This window comes from Lissotriton vulgaris, unplaced genomic scaffold, assembly GCF_964263255.1.
Source record: "Lissotriton vulgaris unplaced genomic scaffold, aLisVul1.2 SCAFFOLD_977, whole genome shotgun sequence".
Taxonomy (NCBI): Eukaryota; Metazoa; Chordata; class Amphibia; order Caudata; family Salamandridae; genus Lissotriton; species Lissotriton vulgaris.
This window is the reverse complement of record NW_028252489.1, coordinates 748,241-768,883: the sequence shown is the minus strand read 5'-3', so window position 1 is coordinate 768,883 and position 20,643 is coordinate 748,241.

Here is a 20,643-nt window from a genome sequence, read left to right as displayed (position 1 = left end):
CATTAGGGGATACCAAATATAATGGCTTTTACCATCTTTAATATTTTGTATCCCCTGTGTTTTTGGGGTTAGAACTTACCAGTATTCATTTTGGCATGGTCTTATGTTGGATGGATGAGCCCAGTATTTCTATAGGAAAGAGCACCCTTCCTTTTGCTTTTCAATATCGTTTATAATGGGGATACCAAATACTATGGCTCATGCATTGCTGTAATATCTTGTATCCCCTACTTTTCATGGGTTACCCTTTAGCCATTGACCACTTGAAGTTATCTTTTCTTTGATAACAGACTACAGTATCTTTTGACATCATTCCACAAGATTGTACGTCTGATTCCCTTAGGGGATAACATATATAATGGCCTATACCGGCTATAATATTTGGAATTGCTTATGTTTCTTGGGTTACAACTTCCCAGGATTAAATTTGACATGGTCTTATGTTGGATGGGTGAGCACAGTATTTCTATGCTAAATAGCACCCTTCCTTTTGCTTTCCAGCATCACTTACTGTCTTTCTCATTCAAGCACTGGTGCATTTAACTAGGCTTACTTTTTGCATCTGTTGTGATGAAAACAAACCTTGTAGATCTAAACCAGAGCATTAGTTTACGCAATATCATGACATGCAGAATACCCAATGGACCCTTCAATAGCCCTGATAAACAAATTACCTCAACCTCAAATGTGCTTCAAGACACAGCAAATGGAATTTAACACTCAATAGGAAGACCTAAGTATTCACCATCTCAGGCCCCTATCTGAGGGCCATTGGGCCACATCACTGTAAGTTGGTTTCGATGACACATCAATATTGTTAACAAAAATATTGTGTTAAAAAATATTGTTTGCCACAATATTGTGTTCCTATACTAATGAAGATCGCAAAAATATCAACAAAAATTGTAGACATTATTATCCAAAAATATAATTTTTTGTGATATATATACATACGTTTAAAGTAGTAAATTATATAATGTATAAAATTAATATAATGCACAGTAAATAAATTACGCAAATTATTTAACACTATATATAAATATATTTGTACATAAAAACACACATACATATGTGTGGATGTTAAAGAAATAGACTGGATTACACTAGTGTACAGTTGAATGCTATGGAGTGGAGTTATGTATGGTAGAGTGAAGGGGCACAGAGTGTCGTTCAGTGGAGTAGAGTGTCATTGCGGGGAGTAGTGTGGAGTGGTGTACAGTACTCTGTAGAGTGTAGTAGAGTGTTGTAGAGTGGAGTTGTATAGAGTGGAGTAGACTGCATTGGCATACAGTAGAGTAGAGAAAAGTGCAGTAGATGAGAGTAGTCTGTCATAGTGGAATGAAGTAGTGTGTCATTGGGGAGAGAGGATTAAAGTGGGGTGGAGTGGCCTAGAGGGAGTTGCGTAGTGTATCTTAGTGTGTTGTAGATCGGCATAGAGTAGAGTGTCGTACAGTGGAACAGAGTGGAGTAAAGTGTTGTACAGTGGTGCGTAGGGGCATACAATGTAGTATAGTGTTGTACACTGGCATAGAATGTAGTAGAGCGTTGTAGAGTGGAGTTGTATAGAGTAGGGTAGAATATTGTAGAGTGAAGCAGCATTGAGTGGAGTGTCCTACAGTAGCACTGAATGGGGTAAAGTGTTGTACAGTGGAGTCTAGTGGAAAGGCTTAGGGTAGAGTGAAGTAGAGTGTCATAGAGTTGAGTGCCATGTTGTACAGTGTAATCTAGTTCCTATATTCCCAACAGGCCCTGCGCATTGGAATAATATATCCTATAGAATTGACGTAGGACTTAGGTCGACTAGGTCTCTATCGAATATATTAGACTTAATTGTGAGTGCCAGCTAGCTCAGAGGTCACTAGAAACCTTCTCGAATAAACAGGAAGGGATTAGTTTCTGACAACCGCATAAGCATGACAACTTTGTTTTCCCAAGATAAAACGTATCTTCAGAGTCGTGGAAACAATAGATAGATATTTCACTCAGTCAATCGTGCATGCTTCGTTTCACCAGAGGTCCAGAGAAATAGAGAGACATGCGTTTTCAATAAAAGGTATTTATTGAACAGTCTTCGTTCTCATGCAGAAGAAATGAACTGCTACAATCGTAATACTGGCTGTAAAGTATAATGAGTATTATGAAATAATACTGTAAAAGCATGGAATGGTTTCTAAGCCATACAATATATAGAATACATACATTAAATAAATAAGGACTAAAAGTACTCAACTGGTGCTTCTAAAATACGCCTACCCCGATGTACCTAACCTAAGTCTAGTACGAGGGAAGAAGTAAGTGTGGTGTAGCATAAGTTTAGTTTCTTTTTGCCAAGAATCTATCCAAGATTTCTCTTAGGGTCTAATCAGCTCCGTACCTTAGTTTAGAATGAAGGAGGTCTGGTATATCTCTGTCTCAGGACTCAATTTCCCAACAACCCGCAAGGGTAGCTTGGAAACACTGGAGCTGGATTTCTCAGCAAGAGAAAAGACAGCGTCTCTCTCAGTGCGTCTGCTGGAGGGTCGGCTTCCTTCGGCACTTGCTGCAGCGAGATAGGCCGGGCAAGTAGATAGTCGAACTGCTCCAAACCACTGTGTGTTTGCTTGGACAAGTGTGGGCATATTTATACCTTGAAGGTGCCGAGTTTGATGTAAGGTTGGACATAATAATGTCATCAGAGTCTCAGTTCTTTGAAAACTCCTTTAGTTCTTGGATAAATCAATATTCAAGCAAGGGGAAGTCCCTAGCTGCTGAAGGCGAGTTTTCCAAGAAATCATTGTGGATTTTCGGAACTAGTGGAAGTAGCCATGCTGTATTTGGACTGCATGAGCTATGTCTAAATATGGTTATGATTTCTATGCCTATATAAGGATAGGGTGATTTATACCTATATAAGGACATGAATCGGGAAATTTACACTAGGGTCCTAAAATGCTATACAGCAACAGTGCAGTGCCATCGAGTACAGTGGAGTGACATAGCATAGAGTGGAGTAAAGTGGCATAGAGTGGAGTGGTGTGGCATGTCATATAGTCTAGGAAACTGTCATAGGGAGGAGTGGCATAGAGTATAGTACAGTCTTGTAGAGTAAAGTGATGTTGAGTATAGTACAGTTTGGCGGAGTGTGGTACAGTGGAGTTCCAAAGAATGTCTTAGAGACGAGTGGCGTAGAGTGTAATGTAGGGGCATAGAGGTGAGTAGTTGAGTACAGTGGAGTAGTGTGTCATAGAGAATCATGGAATAAATTGGGTGGAGTGGTCTAGAGAGAGTGAAGCAGAGTGGAGTACAATGTGATAGAGTGTCATACAGTGGACTACAGTGCACTACAATGACATAGACTGTAATACAGGGTTGTACAGTGGAGTAATCGTTGGTAGAGCGGAGGGGCATATAGTGTCAGAGTGGGGTACAGTGGCATAGACTGAACGACTGTGGTATACACTGGTATAGACTGGAGGACAGTGCTGTACAGTGGAGTAGCATAGAGTTGAATTGAGTTTGTACATTGGGTGGCAGACTCACACGTCCTTTTTTCTATTTTCTATTGAGGATTTCAAATTAACATCAACAATGTATACACATCACACTTGTCAAATGACAGATTAAAAAATAAAGTTCGACCATCCTATTTGAACATGTAACATTCCATGTGGACATGTAACATTCCATTTACAAATATTTCACAGTATTAACTATTCTTCAGCTGGATGGCACTAGTCATTGGGATACTCTAGGCATCAGATAGCGCAGAGACATGTATAAAGTGACATGAATGTTGAGCTGTATTTCATTCCGCTCTATAGATGACAGGTAGGCCTGGAAAGGGGCCCAGAAGTTTTTGGGATGTGAGATCAGGGGTTGCATCTGTGCATAATCCTCTCCTACTTTCTAGCAATGACACATACTCTCCAGCCATCCCAAAGCTGTGGGGGGACAAGCACTACCCCATTGCAGGGCTATCTCTCTTTTAGCCAGTAGCAATGCCATTGTCACCAACCTTTGGAAGCTGTGTGGCACCTTGAGGGTATATCCCAATAATGGCATTTAGTGGACAAGGTGCAAGCCCTGCACCCGTCATAGCTGAGACCTGTTCGAACACCGCCACCGAGTAAGCATGTACTACTGAGCAGGTCCAGGCGAGGTGTGCAAAGTCAGCTCCCGCATCTTGGCACTTAGCACAGGTCTGGTATAGTCAAACTTAGCAATATCGGATGGGGATATATAATATCGATGTAAAAATGTAAAGTGTAACAATTTGTGGCGTTGACAGATAGAAATGCGCTGCATCTGTGTGCAACAGTATGCCCACATTTTGTCATTGATCTTCATCCAGAGTTCTGTCGCCCAAACCTTACGCACTTTATTGGTAATGTCGGGTTTTAGTTCAAGACCGGATCTATATAGTCTAATAATCATGTGTTCTCCCTCCTGAAAATACATTGGTCTATGTATGGAATATCCCTATCCCATGGTCCCTCCAAAAGTGGAGTAACATGCCCATGAAGGAACAAGTCCCCCATAGTGTGGAGGTCATACCTATGAAGGATGCCTTGGACTAGTTTCTCCCTAGCGAAAGGGAGCCAAGGGTTGTCATGCAGCGGGATGGCGTTGAAATTGAGGGAGCCACCTCCCAATGTGCCACTAATACGGCGCCATGCCCAACAGGTAAAGGACACCGTTTGTATGTCCATATCGTGGAGTGAGTTTCCCTTTGGTAGAATCTGGGTGTGCTTGATTCTTTCAAGAACCACTCTTTCAGGGTGTCAATAGGGTATTCGACTGTCAGGATGGTATGAACGGTATGTGTAATGGCATTGAACTGCTACATAATATAAATGTAGGTCAGGAACACATAGGCCCCCACGCTTATAAGGGAGTGTAAGCGTATCCCAAGGAATACGGGGACAGGTTCCCGCTCATATTAATCGCAAAGGGTTCCTCTTAGTGTGTTGAAAAAGTACTGTGTTAAGGGAATAGGGATGTTAGTGTAGAGCTATAGAAAGCGAGGCAAGATGGCCATATTTATAATTGCAACTCGCCCAGCTATTGACAAAGGGAGTTTTATCCAACGCTCCTCCTGTGCATTGAGATGTGACAGAACTGGCCCATAATTTTGTTGTAGTACCTGCTCCTTCTCTCTATGGATGTGGATGACCGAGTATTTAGTTCCATCAGGTGCCCATTTAAAGTCGAGCTCAGCCAGGGTAAGAGCCGTTGCGTCCGTTAACGGGAACAGCTCTGATTTGGCCCAATTTATACCGAGGCCTGAGAAGACACTGAATCTGACTGTCTCCTGCTTAAGAAGGGGGAGATTGAGGTGGGGGTTGCAGATGAACAGTAAAATGCCATCTGCATACAGTTATATTAGTAAAAAGCCCATGGGTGAGTTGGAACCCCCGATGCAAGTGGCGCTCCTGCATCACCTGGACCAGAGGATCCATTGCCTTTATAAATAAAAGGAGGATAATGAGCCCCTTGCCGAGTACACGCAGAATCAGGAACGCATCTGATATAGCACCGTTCACTCTAATGCAGGCCGTCGGATTGGAATATAGGAGCATAATTAGTAATATGAACTGGGTGTAAAACCCAGTTTGCCTAGCACAGCCCAGAGAGAAGGCCACTCGATGGAGTCGAAGGCCTTCTCTGCATCGAGAAATGCCACTACAGTGGGAATGGCGGGAGAAATTTGATTAAGCATAGAAAACGCAGTACGGAGATTCAAGGAGGTGGACTGGTGTGGAACAAACCCATACTGTGCAGAGGAGACGAGCTGCTCCATTTGCAAGGCTAATCGGGTTGTTAGCACCTTGGCCAAAATGTACTTTAACAGAGATAATAGGCGATGTGACACACAATTACCAGGACCTTTCCCGGGTTTCAGCAGCAAGGTGAGGACTTCCTCTCGGGGCGTGGAGGGTAAAGTGCCAACCTGCATGGCCTTGTTGTATAATGTCAACAATCCTGGTGCAAGTTGTTGCTTATACACTTTATAAAATGCCCCCCTGTTAGTTCGTCGAGCCAAGACACTTTTGAGCCATCTAGAGTGCCAATAGCTTGGGTCACCTCCTCTCGGGTGAGTGGCTCAGTGAGGAATTGCCTCTGACCATCCTCAAGCCATAAATGGCAGCATCCGCTAGGTATGCTTATAGTGTCTCAGGGTCATTAGTTAGTTACCTGAGAAGAGTACAATTTTTGGTAGTAAGTACAGACCGTGGCCATGATACGTTCTGTGCTCGTAATGACCCCTCAATTCTCTCCTATGAGTTCTGCAACATAATTAACTGATCTGTTGGGGCGTAGAATGGGAGCAAGGGTGCGGCCAGGTCGCTTGCCCTCACAATAGCGACAAGCTTGGGAGTGTTAACTCTGATATGCGGTTTCCAGTTCTGCCAACTTGTGATATTCTGCCAGTAGTTCTGCCCATCGAGTCAGTCCAGGTGCTCAATCAGTCTCCTCGCAATGCTCCAGATCCTGCAGTTTTGTTTCAATCCAGATTAATTGCTTGCAGATATCTCTAAGAATACCCACCTACTTGGAGATACACATCCCTCTGCTGAAGGCCTTAAAAGCCTCCCACAAGGTCGCTTGTGAGGGCACAGTTCCTGCATTGTGCTAAAAATATTACATAATGGACTTATGAATCTCACTACGGACCACTTGGTCCCAGGAAGAATCACTGTTGAAACACCATCTGAACTCAAGGCCACTTCGATATGTAATCTGAAGTTTCAATAATACTGGATTGTGATCTGAGAGTTTTCTAGGGAGCACTGTTACCTCGAATATCCACTAGTGAGATGTGGCCGTCATTAGCCAATATCCTAATCGAGTCCAGACCGTATGGGGCGCTGAACAGAAGGTATATCTGGATTTCGTAGGGTGATCTGTATGCCATGCATCATGCAGCATATAGGTCTCGGACCCTAGGTTTGTCAAACGGGAGCGTGCTAGCGGAATCGGTGTGCATACAAAGTGGTAAATTAAGATCCCCACCAATAGTAAAATGGTACACCACAAATCTGTCCGTTCGGGAAAAGAAGTTTAAAAAAAATCAGGGTCGTCAGGGTAAGGGGCATATATATTGACTAATAGTGTACTTTTGTCTCCTAGCGTTCAATGTACTAGCAGATATCGGCCTGCCATGTGAGTTTAGTGAGAGTGATAAAGAAAAGGTACAGTTTTATGAATTAAGATACGAGTACCAGCGAGTAGGAACTGTAACATGAGAAATATCGATGTGTGCCACAGTTCCTAGAAAAGGTATGGTCAGCACATGGGGAGGAATAGGTTTCCTGAAGAAAAACAATTTTATCGGAATATCTATTAAGATATTTCAGTACCTGTTTCCCTTTGAGGGGATTGTAAATACCGCGTAGATTCCAGGTAACTGCACCTAGGTCGATGGATGTGACCTTGTTGTGGAGTTAGTATGAAGTGATCATACATCAGGCCAAGGGCCTTGTGCCATACAACAGTGTAGGTGGTGAATGCTAAGATGCGATGTGCAACATCAAAAACATTACAACTCTAGTAAAAGAGTCAAACAGTAGAGAGCCACCCCCCACCCACACTAGATCCAACATTATCCTGTGAATCCTATTTAGTCCCTCAAGAAAGAAAGAAAGATAAACTTAAACCACAACAATCTAAAATGGTGTTCACCATGGGGGCATGGGAGCAACATGGTCTCCGGCGGTCCCTACAAAGTAAAGAGCCAAAGCTGGAATGCGTTTCTTGCCAACATGAATTCGGATACACAAACAAGGAGATATTCAATATGAGTCATTTGCTGATGTATATACAAGCAAGGAGGCAAGGGTATCAGACATCAGACCCAGCAGCCAACCACCCCATTCTCATTTCGAGATGTGGTGGGTGGGCTCCTGTGTCCCCGTGTCCCATTAGCATCCGGGGTGCATGGTCATTCTATAGAGATTCAGCATGGATAGTTTTGTAATAGGCCTTGGCGTCTAAAGGGGTATTTCCGGTGAGCTTTCTCTACTATTGGGGTGAAATCAGGTAAGATGGGGATATTCGAACCTTGATATTGAAGGGGAACCTTTTCCTGGGCTAACCGCAGCACTGTTTCTCTGTCCCTATAATTGAGCAGACAGGCTATAAGAAATAGTGGTGGAGCGCCTTCCGGAGGTCAGGGGCCGAATGAGCAGTGTGCACGTTGGATTGCAGAAGTATTGGAGAAACGAGGGTGGTCAAAGAGGGCCAGTGGCAGTTGTTCAACAAAGTTCTCAGGACGCCCGATGTCGTTATTTTCTACAATTCCTGAGATACGAATGTTATTCCTACGAGATCTGGCATCGAGGTCCTCGTTCTTGATTGCCACTTGTTTTAAAAGGTCCTCCCTTATATCTATGCATTTCTGCATTGTCACAGAGTTATCCTCCAGGCTGGAGATCCTTTCTTCAGCGCCCTCAATCAGGACTCACTGTCTGTCCTTCCGCTCGCACAGACTGTCAGTTAGCCAGTTAGTGTATTGAAGCATGCCTCCATGGCTCTGAAGCCTGCCTTGAGTTTGACCATCACAGCAGAGATGTCACATGGGGGGGCTGCGGCACCACCTGGTACCGAGGGCTCTTCTGAATCTGACTGGTAGCCGTGGTGACCAGCGCGGTCCGAACGACTCATGTCATGTCTTCAGTAAGCGAACACCGTGGGTACAGGGGGAGGGCGTGCACTCAGCATCTTCAATCCTCCCCCCCAGTTAGGCCTGCCCCACAATTGTTGTACAGGCTTTAGTCAACATCATGGAGTTTCTGGACAAGGCGGGTTGCATGAAGTGTCATATGTGGGGCCCCCAGTGTTGTGTCTATGTGCGTAGAGATGTCCGTGGGTCACAACTGCTGTCACGCAGTGTGTCAGTAGGCAGGGATCCTATCCCCAGCTCCCCAATTCTGGGTGTAAGCAGGCAGTGCAGCAGATCAGCTCCCAGAATCCCCTCACATAAAACCAGAGGATCAATATGCAAACAGTGGGGAGTCTGGGCCAGTGGGGGGCAATGTACTCTGCATTTCCGTGTCCCTTCATAGCCCCATACCGGCCAGTGTACAGACGATGGTCTATATCTCAAGCACCCCCTGCAGATGATTTAGGCTACTGTCTCTTGGGGACTGCCAAGTAGACAAGTGAGCGCAGCACCTCCCTTTTCCACAGCTCCACATGTGCCAGAAGTTTGGCTTGGTTAGACAAGGTCAAAGCTCACAGACTGGACTCACTGTTCGCACCCCCAGCAGCCTCCCATGAGCGTTGTATAAGGGCATGTGCAGGGCACCAGCCACGCAGTGCAGGCAGCTGCCAGGGGGAGGCGCAGCTTGCGGCACTCAGACAGCCACCCAGGCCGCACTTCACCCACCCTCCGAACTCACAGCAGCTCGCTGCCTCACAGCTCCGGGATCAGGAACAGGGCCGCGGGCCAAGTCTGAAGGAGCCAACCGCTCCGTGGCCCACACATGGAGGAGGAGGGAGGGGGCGTGTTGGCAACCGACAAGATCGAGCGATATTGGCCTGTTCAGCATGGCCTCCGAGGTAATGTCAGTGGCACTGCAACACTCCTGATTCCCCTCAGCTTCAGGTAACAGTGGTGCATGAGGGCATCGCCCCTGCATCTCCTCGAACCACAACACTCCCAGTATGCAGTGGGGACACCAGCGTTAGTATAACGCAGTAGCAAGCAGCAGATCCGAGACCGCCGGATCCTGAGCCTCACTAAGAAGCAGCCATCATGTTGGTGGTCTTTGCCACGCCCCCAGACACACACATCCATAAGGCAACTCAAATGAACAGCATGATAACTCGGGTTGGTGAATATATGGCTTTAGCAGTTTCAGACTCCATGTACCACTACAGCAGCGATGATGGCTCTCATTGGATGTACCACAAATTCAGCAGTACCTGGACAAGCACCTCAGGCATGCTGCAAGAGTGCTAGATAGCACACTGTTGGCTGTCTTGTAGTTTCTTGATGTGATTTCACACATTAATCGCACTGGGAAACGGTTGACATCACACAACTTCAGAAAGTACAGACTTGGCTTCCAGTGTCATTCGGCCTCTTTTGGACACTCCACAGCCAGGAACATAGCTGGTCTTCTCCTCCTGGACAGCCTCTCCTCCATTATGGCTAGGCCTAGGCTCTCTCCTTCCCTCCCTGAGCATCCATACAGTCTTGTTGGTGCTAGGCAGAACCACAGCTTCTCCATCTAGCTTTAAAGGCTTTGGGTGATATACACTCACCTCTGCAAGACTGTCTGACATGCAGATACCAGCCCTGCCTCACAGTACCTCTGTGAGTACCTTGAAAAACATTCTCTTTCATGGTCAAGAATAACTGGAAACTGCATAAACGTTATTAGGACACAACCATTATACTCATTTTCCAGACAGGACATGGATGTACTACCTAAGGTTCTGGCACTGGTTTGAGGTGTTATGTTATGTTATGTTAAAATTGTATAAAGCGCAACAGCTGCCCCAGCTAAGAGGCGTCCCGGCACTAAGCAGCAAGAGAATAGCATGCACAAAAACACAGGAGGCCTATAAGGAGGGAAAAAGAAATGTTTTAATGACCTTCCTAAAGTGAAAATAATTAGTGAGTCCTCGAATGTGGGCCGGCAAAGAGTTCCACATAATGGCAGCTCTATTACGAAAGGAGCGTCCGCCGGCACAGACCCTTCTCACCCGGGGGATCACTACCAGACATTGTCCCATGGATTGAAGTGATTGAGTGGGAATATAAGGTAAAAGGAGATCCGTTAGAATTTGAGGGGATTCCAGTTTCAGAATTTTATAGGCTATACACAGTGCCTTAAACGCAATTCGCCTGGCCACAGGCAGCCAGTGGAGGCGACGTATGGCACTGGTCACTGCAGATGTTCTGCGCAGGCCCAAAAGAGATCTTGCGGCTGCGTTCTGGTCTCTCTGTAGCCTCTGTATTTCAGATTTATTAGCTCCCAGATACAGCTAGCAAGCATAATCCAACCTAGACAAAATCAGGGCCTGAATAATGATCTGCCTAGACGTGGCATTGAAGAAGGCCAGGATTGGTTTGAGCCCGTGCAACAAACCGAAACACGTTCCCGCCACATTTTTAGTCTGAGTCTGAAAATTGAATGAGGTGTCCATCCAGACCCCCAGGTTCTTTACTACAGGCTTAGGGATGGGAGCCTTACCCAAACACACACCACAGCTCGCTCCAGCAATCATGGTTCCCTTCCATCAACAGCACTTCAGTCTTGTTGGTATTCAGTTGGAGACAGTTGGTGGTCATCCACTCGGCAACCGCCAAGAGGTCGCTCTGAAATTTCCTGGCGTCCTGCTCGGGGTCACTAGAAAGAGCCAGGACCAACTGAGTGTCGTCACGTAAGAGACCATGGTCAACCCTCTACTCCTGGCTACACCCGCTAGGAGTTGGACATAAAGATTGAAGAGCAGTGGGCTCAGGGACGAACCTTGTGGGACCCCTTGGCCTATAGGAAAAGTACCAGAGGAAAAAGGGGGGCAACCACCTGAAACGTTCTGTCTGCGAGGAAGGAGGACAGCCACTTAAGTGCTGAGCCAGTGACACCAGCCTCCGACAGGTGATTCAGCAAGATGGCATGAGACATCGTGTCAAATGAGGCACTGAGATCCAAAAGGATCAGTTCCAACATCTTCTCCACGTCTAAGGCCTTCCACAGATGTTCAGTCACGGCCAAAAGCGCTGACTGAGTGCTGTGGCCGGGCCAAAAACCATTTTGAGAGGGATCGAGCCTGTGGTTTACAGTAAAATGTTCTGTGAGAAGGGAATTAATGTAGGCCTCTGTCATCTTCGCAGGCCAAGGCAACAGGGAAATAGGCCGAAAACATTTGGGTTTTTCAGAGTCTAAAGCAGGTTTCTTGAGCAACGGTATTACCTTGGCCTGCTTAAAAGCCCTGGGCACCACCCCTGCACTCAAGGACCCATTAATCACCAATTCCAGAGGGTGTATGATGGTGGGTAAGATCCTTTGAAATTGGTCAGGCTTCAGAGGATCGGCAGGGGAGCCTGACTTCACCTTGGAACAAAGTGTCAGTAAGACCTCTTGAGTGAAGGGGGAAAAACCTCCAGAATGCCATCAATGAGGTTGCAGGATATCTCAGGGGGGCCTACAGGAACCATAGGAAAGCATTTATAAATGTCCTTAACCTTCCTGACAAAAAACTTTGCCAGCTCATTGCATTGCAAATCAGAGGTGATCACGGGACCTGCGGCGGCTTTCTGTGTTTTAAGCACCGTGACTATGGAGAAAATACTCTTAGCCAAAATGGAACTCCTGCTAATTTGCTTGACATAAAATGCGGCACGCTCAGCATGGAGGGCCCTATGGTATTCCTTTTTTGATATCTTCTTTGACTGTAGTGCAGGCAAAAATGCAGATACCACATGGTCAAGCCTTTCTTAAAGGTAATATCTCTCACAACACGTAGTTATGGGCATCCATCATCCACTTTTCTGACATATCAATAAGGACATACAAAAAGGCAGGCTGTGCTTTGAAACATCCTCACCTTTAACAATAGAATCTCTGGGCAGACTTCTTCTTCCCTACTAACTATCAAATAGTAGTGTCCAGGAAGAGCAACTCCTTGGTAAAAGGTTCTCATAAAATTTCCAAGGGTATCCCAGTCTCCACCCTCCCACGTTCCATTGTGTGGGTCTGCACCCTCCAGTCTCAGGAATGCAGGCAATACACTCAAGCAAGTTAAATTTTGTCCCAAACTTTTCTGTAAACTCCCCTTCCGTTACCCTGTGCCCTATAACCTGGAAGTACAACTAACTAGTTGCCATGAATAAGTACCCAATTAGATACACGTTCTATACAGGTATTGAATACTGGTCTGCAGCTGAAAGATGAGTGCAGATTGAAGAGAGAAGAAGGGAATATTGCCCCAGGTTTCTGGAAAAACATGGCCCACATGAGAGGTCAGGAAAACAATGCCTCACCACCTTACTTCATATCCAAAACACATGTTTCATTTCACCTTCCTCCATACATCCTCAAACATAAAAGCTGTGTCATGCAATAATTTTTATGCTGAATTCTGAAAATATAATTTCCATTTATGTTATACATTTTGCATGTCATACAGTACATTTTTCCTTTATCATTTATTGACATTTTCTTGACAAGACTCTGATAAATCGAATGCAATACAATTTAAATTGAAATTCTTTGAAATATGCTTCCATCTTATGCACCCGCAGTTGCCACGTGTACCTATTTAATTGATTTTACTTAGAAAAACAAATATTTCCAAGGGCCATATTATACAAAGTGCCCTGGGGGAGCAACATGTGTTTGCGCCAGGGCACTTTTGTATTACCGAAAGGGCAACAGACAAGTGTGCAGCCCCTTCTGTACTACAGATAGCGCTGGTGCACATATAGCGCCAGTGCTATCATCAGAGGGTGTTCTTTCATTTGTAATTTTGTGGCCAACCCCAAAGGGGAGGAAGGGTCCAACCCTGTGCTATTTTGTGAAACATGGTTGGCGCAAACAGGGGCGCCCATGAAACTATAAGCTCAATACTTTGTGGCAAATGTGAAAAGAACAAATGATGGACGGAATGTAGAACAATGTCATACATTCACCCGAGTACCGAGATCTGGGCCTAAATCCATCATTTTTTTGCTCCCCATGCCATTCCAGTTTGAACCCAACCATAAGCACACCAGTCTTCACCCTGCGCCCAATGGGAACAGTCCAGCCAAACTTGAAAGGTCAGGTCCTCCCTAGACTGTAAAAAGCATTCTTGGACCAGTTTTGGGGTTTCACCTGTCATCATCCAGAATAGCTTGACTCCAGTGGCATGGAGAGCACAGGATACACATCTGGACATACCCGTCCCGCTCGGGGTGACAAATGGAAAAATAACAATTGATGGACAGAGTGCAGAACAATGACATACATTCACCCCAGTTCAGAGATCTGGGCCTCGTGGAGCACCCCCATCGAGTGCCTGTGCGGCGACTGCAACCATAAGCTGCTCCCAGACCAGTGGTGGCCAGTCTTAAGAACTACAGGGATAAAAAGGCCATTCAGGAGCAGTAGGACCACTGAGCAAATACTCTGTGACAATGTGTGTATATTCCTATTCCCAGATTACACTCTGGCCATCTAGTGATGTATGGCCTCCTTCCTGGGAGTAAAGAAAAGCTTGAGGCAGGCAGGACTGACTTACTTGCTACTCTCCCCAGCAAAATTAAAGATCATGGTGAACAACACCAGCTATTTCTTCAATGAGACAGCCGATGCCTGTGACTGGCTGAGCAGATTCTTATATTTCTGATTATCACTAAACCGCAATGGGTCAGTGACCTACCTTGATAGTGAACTGATTTTCGGACTTACTGTATCTGGTGACAGTATGCCAACTGCCCCCTGGACCCTCTCCTTAGGTGTAGTATTGCATTAAAATTCGCCACTGGGATAATCCCACCTGTGGGTCCGTTTGTTGATTGCATGGACACTTGGAGTTTTCTTGTCCTCCCTGGGTTGGGAGTTAGTGGTTCTAGTTTACTTGTTTGAAAGGTCACATAATATGCATTTGCCCAGCCCTGAGTATTGCATGTCTCACATGCTACCACCCACCAGAATTATGTGGGGCCTCTCCCTCCACTGGTGGGTGTCTCCCCTCCCTTGCCTACACATTGTGTTATGGCCAGGCTACATATCTTAACGTGGAATGTCCAAGGTATGGGGACAGCAAACAAGTGTCACACAGTACAAAAATATATTGGATGGCGTGAAACCCAGATAGCCTTTCTCTAAGAAACCCATAATGCAGGAGGGGAAGGCGCACATGTTCTGGAACGTTGGTGTGGTCAATATTACAGCACTACAAATTCGGGCTTAATATGGGTTAGACCTGCATTTCCCTTTCGATGCATGGTCATGGAAATAGACCCTTAAATGCGAAATGTTCTGGTGGAGTGACAGTTAGATGGCAGGCCCCTTTTATTAGCCCGTATGTATGCGCCGAATGTAGCACAGCAAGCCTTCTTGGCCCATCTCACTGTCATCCTTACCAGATTTTCGCATATACCTTTGATTATTAAAGGGGATTTTAACTGTGTCTTAATCCCGAAATTAGATCGCTCGAAACAAGAAAAAGTGTAATTCTTTAGTTATGACTGCGTACCAAATGTTGGGTTGGAAAATTGGTAGTTGGTGCACACCCACTGGAGCGGCATTCCGTAGCTCCTAGTAGCTTCTAAAACTCCTTTGCCTAGCATGTTAAGTTTCATACACTATGTACATGAGAGGTCAGAATGACGTCCAGTTTTAAACACATTGGATATGAGGGATTAAAAGCTTTTGGGTAAAAATAATGCCCTTGTGAATATCTAAATGGTTCACGCAATGGGCATTAGGTCTCATGAAATTATGAGCAAGTGCAGTGGGCAAATGCCACAGGACATGTCAGCAGGAATTAGGAGTTGCCATTTCTTCATACCACAAGATTGATAAATGTTTAATTTGCATTTATAGTATTTATTGTGAGATGTCACTCAAAATGGTATGGCATTTATTTTCTAATCGAAACGCAATGGGCAACTTGCATTCTTTTCATTATGTTATGGCTTTGATCACTCTTATGTGGAAATGGTGCCCATGCTTGCCGACCCTCTCCAATGTATTATGAGCACTCTGTCCTGTGTCTGTGAATTGCAAATCATTGAAAGAAATAAGTGACAAGCATAGTGTCTGCTTCCTGACCTGTGAGCAAGAAGACTGATGTCTCCGAAACATGTTGGGATATTTGTGTATATCCTGAATAAACTATTGAACAGCAGAGGAGACTTGTGGATTATTGTTGAGTGATGCATCACTAAGGACTGGTTTAATATATGGATAAAGATATGTATACATATATATACATTGTGGTATAAAGGTAGTGATTATACATATTTATTTTATTGAAGTTATGTATTGAGTTATATTTTCCTGGGTTTATTTATATTTATTTGGTAATGTAATGTGAATATTCTATTGTTAAAATATGTGTATAGGTTGTTTATTGTTTGGTTTAATGTTTTCTTTAATGTATAATGTCATTATTTGTATGATGAGTCATTAAAAATGTACTCATTTTAGCAATATTGCTGTTGTCATTGTGTGATGCGATATTTTCGACAATTTATGTTTGTTTATAGGAAACTATATTTTTGTAACTGATATTTTTGTATTCAATATTAGCAAAAACTATATTGTTAACAGCAATATTTTTGTTCTTCATAATTGTTGTTTTGTTAGATAAGTATAGAAAGGCTATATTTTTGTTCACCTGATTTATTTTTGAATATTTTGGTGTATCGATATTTTTGTCTCGATATTCCATCATTGAACCCTCTAACTCAGTAGCAGTCTGTGTCTCATTCATTAAAATTGTCTTCACTGAATTTAGCACACACCTTACAGCTTCATACAAAGAGACCTTCAGACTGACTTGTGCTGCGCCCATAATGCTGCAGAGGAAAAGGACTTCCTACATCTTACTTGGTCTTGCCCTCCCATAATGAATATTGGGTAAAGGTTACCACTGCTATTGTCAATATGACTGAGAAAAAAGTAGCACATGGGTCCAAACCAGTGCTTAATTTGTGTCAGTGGTTTCCAGTGCTCAGCATCAGCACTTATTTCACAGGGCCATGTCTACTGAATTTTCTGTCCCTGGGCATTGGGCCCAGCAATAAATCAAAATAAATGTATCTGTTCTCCTTTTGATATCTGCCTGGTATGGCTGACCTACCCAGATCCAGAAATGATGACTGCATCACACTATTAATGTCAGCAGTGCATACCTGCCTTTCACCAAGGAACATCATCATTATCTAATTCCATTGGTAAATTGTTATGGAGGGCAGCTGATGGCTTTGCTGTGAGGGAGCAGGCTTGCAAAGTTCTGTACACACTTTAGAATGTTGTGGCGCAATTTAAAAGTGCATAGTATACTGTTTGTATCAGTTTGCACTGAACTGAAACCAGTTGAAGCGGTCTGTAATACTGCCTTTACATGCTTTTGGCCTGGACCCACCAAAAACTGCAGTCACTGTCAAAACTCAGTGCGCATGTACTGCTCCGCACTGACACTCAGCGGCGTGAGCATGGCAGTGGCAGCATTACAGAGAGCAAGCACGGTAGGCCAAGCAGAACTGTCAGGCACTGGCACCTGCCGGCCTGGCCTCCACTGATTAGAGCATGACGGTGACCTGCTGTGACCAGCCATCACCATATCATCCCTCCTCACTGAGCCAGTAAGTGGTGGTGGATAGGTCATTGGGGGGATGGTGTGTGTTTGTGTATGTTTAAATCACTGACTCTCTGGGGCGGTGCATGTGTGTGTGTGTATGCTCACCCTAGCCTGACATTAGCAAATTGCATTAACCCTTGGTAGTGTCTGCCAGGTACTTTTTTCTGTTATTTTTGTATTTATTATCTTTAAAAACCCTTTTATTATGCATGCTTGCAATGTTACTACCCCTTTATAACTTTATATCAAGGCCCATCTTTGTAGCTTATAGAGCCACAAAAAATATAAAGAATATGTGAGTGCTTTGACGCCTGCCAGGCATGTGCTAGAGTACGTACTAAAGCAACTGGCTCTCGTCCAGCACGGGCGCTGAAGAGAGGCTTTACCGCATGTCCATTAAAGCAACATTTTGTCATGCAACTGGCAAGCCCAAAGTGCTGCAAACCACTCTCAGTGGATCATGCCTGCAAAGGATGTGTCTTCAAGTCATGAGGAACTGTAATAAGGTCATCCAGGTGCAGCACAGTAATTCTCCCAACCAACCTCCCCCTCCTGGCCAAATCATGGAAAATTGTATGCTGGCTCATTTCAAAAACCACTTTGAACATCCTGCACAACACCTTCCAATCAGGGTTCAGGAAAGGCTGCAGCACTGAGACTGCAATACTGAGCATTGTAGATGACCTACACAGATCTCTGGACGAAGGCCAGGCCTGCCTCTTAGTCCAAGTCCTCCTGGACCTCTCAGCTGCCTTTGCCACTGTCAACCATGACATCCTCCTTAACATCCTCGCACTACATGAAGGTATCAATGACACTGTTCTTCAGTGGTTTGCTTCCTTCCTGAATGAATGCTCATAGTTATTAAATTAAACAGCTCCATCTCAAAAGTAACAACAGAATTACAAGGAGGTCCGCAAGGGTCTCCTGCCCTATTCAACCACTATATGAAACCCCTTGCAATGATCCTGAAACAATACAGAATTGCCTATCATATGACACTGAAATCTACATAAAAATGTAATCAACTAAAACATTTAAACAGCAGTCTCTCCATGGTTTAATCCTGGCTGTCCAACAACCATTTTACAATTTGCAAAACCTTCCCTGTTGATATCTGGCTTGACGGCCTCACTGCATTAAACTGCAAATTATCCATCTCTAACTCTGTAAAATCTCTGAGGATTACACTTGACAAAAACCTGACTATGAAAGAGTATATTAATGCCTCAGCTAAACGTGCCTTCTACCCGTTAAAACACCTTAAAAAAATAAAAAAACATTCATTCCCATCAAAGACTAAAGACAGTGGTACAAGTCTTCGTCCTCCCCAAACTGGACTTTGGTAACGCAATGATTACGGGCACCTCAAATACACAATTAGCTCCTTTGAAATCTACACTACTGTTGGGAAAGAGCCACTTCGACCACATTACTACCACTCTTAGTACCTCAACAGGCTACCAATCTAGTCAAGATATATATTAAAAAGTGCTTGATTAACACTCAAAGCTCTGTACATGAAAAAAACAGTTTACCTTGCAAACAATCTATAAAAGCCAGCCAAAAGAGACCTCTTTGAAGCTCCAAGAGTCAACTCCTGATTCCGCCATGATTCAAGAAAGAAAAATAGTACACCTGCTCCTTCTCTGGGAATGCTCTCAGAATCTGGAACTCGTTGCCTCAAGATTTACGTGACAATCACTCATTCCCTCACTTTAAGAAGAAACTTAAACTTCTTCTTATTAATAAATATCTAAACCCTTCCCACTAAATGACCAGATTGGCCTAATGCTCCTACCCCACAACCTCCATTGAAATGTCAGTACCATTGCCCTTGGTAAAAACTGTTTCTCTATTCTCACCATCTTCGCAACACCCAACCGTAACTACTTCAGAACTATATAATTTGCATATCCTACTGTCTAGTATATACTTTTTTTATACAGTTACTAGGTACTTCTACTTACTCTTTTTATGTACTTCGTGTAATTGCTGCTATATCATTCACATATCCTGCTATCTATTGTATGCTACTTTTTATATGGTTACTATGCACTTTCATTTGACCTTTATGTAACTTGTGTAATTGCTGCTGTGCTAACTCTGTAAAGCGTTCTGATGCCTTCGGTTCTAGTTCCTGCTATACAAAACTCTAAAGATAAATAAGACATTCTAAAGTTGGACTCAGAGTATTTAGCATCCATTTTAGTGCTATACCATCAAAAGTCCCTGCTGTGAATGAAGTGCCATGAAGCCACCTGAGCAAGAAATGTTTAGAACAGCTGGTTCTGGCCAGGGTAAAGGACGAGCTCTAGGGAGTTGGCAATTGAGTGAGGCTGTGTTGTGTGTTCAACAATAAATGAGTGTGTGCACAGTATCAAACTGTTTAGTAAAGTGAAAAGTCAAACACAGATCTAGCTCCCACAGGGCATATAAATGTTGTTCCATTGGGATATTCTTTTTAAACGTTTAGCCCCAAAACCCAGGAGACTCAATGAAATACAACCACACTGCCACTACCTACGCACAGCTAAGCTGCCACATGTGGATAGGTTTCAGGTTCTATCTAGCTTGGAAGATAACAATTGACAACTGATTGGGAAGTGTGACCTGGATACAGTTCAGATTAGCGGGGGCATTGTACGACAATCTTGGACTACCCCTAGATTCCCCCCTGTCTCAAGTCCCCGAGCAAGTATTAATAATATAGGGCTACCCCAAGAAGTGCTGAATCTTTCACCTAAAATCGACCTGTTCAGAGGCTCTCAAGCGTCAGGATACACTTTTGGGCCCCTGCTCACCCATGTTTAGTTTGGATGCTCAGTTTGATGGTTTTAAACGCCCAGATACCATCTACACTGACAGGGTCAGCTTGAATACTCATGACTTATCTACCCACTCCCAAATTTGCAATATTGGCATACCTTGGTTATTGTGTACTGGTAATGATTCTCCAGTTCTAGAAGTCTCAAATAGCTCACTAACTGAATCCGAAGGTACTTTGTCCCCTCCCCAAGTGATCCATTAAAAATCATGATTTACCACTGATCTTTGTGGTTTCTTGTAATGTGGCTGGCCTCAAAGCCAGGATGATGCAGCCACCATGGGGTGAATTTGTCGACAAGCATGACAAATGCCACTTCCAGAAACTTGGTCAATAGAATCTCTACATAAAGTGGGGTACTTGTGAAGGAAGGTAGGATCCTTCTGCATGTGTACCCCCACGTGTGCCTGGCGCTAAGCTGGTTTTCGACTAGTCTGACTGGGATCCTGCTAATCAGGACCCCAGTCTATCTGCTTACTCCCTAAACTGTTATGTTATGTACTTCGGTACACTCCAGATTGGAAAATGGT